The 2,627-nt window shown below is 61.8% G+C and overlaps 1 non-coding gene across 1 annotated transcript; it reads right to left on the bottom strand.

Moving 5' to 3' along the window:
* Positions 1–2,084: 2,084 nt before the first annotated feature.
* Positions 2,085–2,158, bottom strand: TRNAI-AAU. Its single transcript has one exon. It is a non-coding gene; the product is annotated as a tRNA-Ile (tRNA).
* Between the last annotated feature and the right edge of the window lie 469 nt (positions 2,159–2,627).

Here is a 2,627-nt window from a genome sequence, read left to right as displayed (position 1 = left end):
CGGGTGGGTTGGTAGGTGCTGGGGGAGGGGGCATTGCCTTCACATGTGGCTTCCTGCCTCCCCTGTGCAGCCTGCTGCGCCTCACTGGGGGTAGGGGATGGGGCTTTCCCGTCCCCAGCGTGGGGCAGGAGTGGGGGGGGGCTGCAGGGTGGTGGCTGGGGGGGGGACAGGGAGGGCAAGTTGGCACAAAATACACCCAAGCCCCAGCTGCTCAGGGAGGCCTATGAACCCCCTCCCCCATCTGCCCTGTGGTAGGGAGCGGCACTGCCTTCACATATGGCTTCCTGCCTCCCTGACCCCTGCTGCAGCCTGCTGCCCCTCACCATAGCTTCCCTGGGGGACGGTGGGAGAGGGTGGGGCTGCCCCTTCCCCAGCGTTGGGCAGGAGTGGGGGCGGGGGCGGGGGCTGGGGCTGGGGGGAATCATAGGGTCAAATACTCACGGAAGCCCCAGCAGCTGCTAAGGTGAGTGATGTCCCTCTCCTGGCCGGAAGTCCCCTCGCGTCTCCTCCAGGTAGGGGCAGGGGAGGGGAGGGCTGCCAAGCACAGCACGGCCCCCTCCACTCCCCTCCCCCTCCTGAGGTGCTACAGCACCAGCAGCTTGCACTGCTGTTATGCTGTAGCCCTTAGGCGGCGGCAGTAGCACCAGCAAGGGAGAGAGACGCGCGCTGCGCACTCTTTACATTCAGGCAGGGAAGCTCCAGGGCGGGGAGCGGGGGGGGGAGTTCGAGCCCTGGTGGCGGCGGCGGCGGCGGCGGCGGCGGCGGCGGCGGGGGGGGGGGCGCTCCAAGCAGGGGAGAAACCTAGCTCCAAATATTGGTGGAGCAGAGCCCCTGACTGTGAATATTCCTGGGGCTTTAGCCCCAGGAGCCCATATAAGTTGGTGCCCATGGCCTCCACGAGTGCCGCACTCTGACCAGCTGAACCAGGCAAGCCACGGGAAGCTTCTCAAGGTCTTCCCCTGGCATGGGCTTGGATGCGAAAAGCACCTGGCCGTTCATCAGCTGTTGCAAGAAGTGTGCAGAGTAGGAGTAGCGATGGGGCTGTAGCTTTCCACAGCATCTCAATTTGGGCAACTTTCCATTCCCCTTTTCTGTGTAATGTCCCTCCCACGGGTTTCACGTGCGGAGCTGTACAACTCTGGCAGGGTGGCCATTTAGAAATCTTTTCCTTGCTTTTCTTTTTTGCCTGGCCCCAGCGTTAGGACCGTTTGGGTGTTTCAGTGGGTGTGTTTTCCCATTTGGAAGTTTGGAAGGGGAGCCGAAAGAGGAGTCTTTTTCACAAGCAAGTTGGCTTTCTGCACAGGTAGGGCCCTTGGCCGTAAAGCTTAGCTCCGTCAGTGCGTGTGCATGGGGTTCCTCCAGTGCCTCAAGAGCCCGTGCTAAACTCTCGGTGTGGGCGTTTGGCTTGTGCCAGTCAGAGTGCGGTGCCTGCATCTTCCCAGGGCCGGCTCCCGTGAGGCGCGCATAACTTGGGAGGAAAGGGGTAGAAGAGAAAGCAAGTGAAGCTGACTTTTAGTGGTGGTGCCCCTGGGCGGAGTGGTCCTCCTGCTCCTTCCTGTCGGAGGGGTGGGCTTGGGGGGTCTGGCTGTGGGCGGTGGGAGGATGGTGTCCAGGGAAGTCCCAAAGGTCACCCTGCGCCGGCGGAGTGTGAAGCCTCTCCCCTAGGTTGGGGTGCCGAGGATTAAGCCTTCCTCTGTGGCTTGGGCTGGGGAGCGTGATCCGGCGTCGGGTACATTTGGGTGGAGCTGGCGGCCGGCAAGAATTCAGGCCATCAGGTCAACCCCCTGTGGACAATGGGGGCGAGCCGGCAGGCCTGCGATTTTGGCTTTGTGGGCGGGCAGCTCAAGCCTGGCCTCCTATGAGCCTGGAAGGCAGCCGGCCGGGCTCACCTGTCTCCAAGTTCCTTTCAGGCAGCAGGTGGAGCGAGGAGCCCAGGGAGGGGAGCCCAAGGAGGTGTCAGGAGCTTGGTCCTGCCCGGCGCCTGCACCCAGCAGGGCTCTTGCCCGCTCCCTGCTTATGGCCTCTGCCACCCCTAGCAGTCAGCCAAAAGAGCAGAGACCAGCTTCTTCTTCCCACACCCGGAGTGGCCAGCATAGGGCTTGAACCCATGACCTTGGCGTTATTAGCACCATGCTCTAACCAGCTGAGCTAGCCGGCCTACAGGAAGCCCTACCTTGCCTGACCCTTTTGGAAGGAGTCACTGGCTGGCGTGGGGAACAATGTGGCCTCCGTTATCGAATGGATTGATCAAGACGCAGCCTGCCAAGGTAGGGGAATTAGCTCAAGTGGTAGAGCGCTTGCTTTTCATGCGAGAGGCAGCAGGATCAATGCCTGCATTCTCCAGCGGCAAGGCAGCTACGGGACCTTCTCTTGCCCTTCTTTTAGAAGCCATGGACAGTCAGCCAGCTCAGCTCCTCCAGTGGCCTCCATCCCTCTCCCCGCTTGGCCTCCCAAAAAGCCAGCCCTTGTGGAGCACAAAGCTCTTCCTCCCCGGCCCTTCTCCCACTTGCGCTGACTGGGAGGCTGGAGACAGCTGGGGGAAGTTAGCTCAAATGGAAGAGCAGGGGAGAAGTAGTCAGACCCAGACACACATTCTCCAGCCTGCTCTGCTCTGCTTTGCTCTGCTG

Source organism: Mauremys mutica, chromosome 22 (assembly GCF_020497125.1).
Source record: "Mauremys mutica isolate MM-2020 ecotype Southern chromosome 22, ASM2049712v1, whole genome shotgun sequence".
Classification (NCBI taxonomy): Eukaryota; Metazoa; Chordata; order Testudines; family Geoemydidae; genus Mauremys; species Mauremys mutica.
This window is presented reverse-complemented; position numbering and strand designations above follow the sequence as displayed.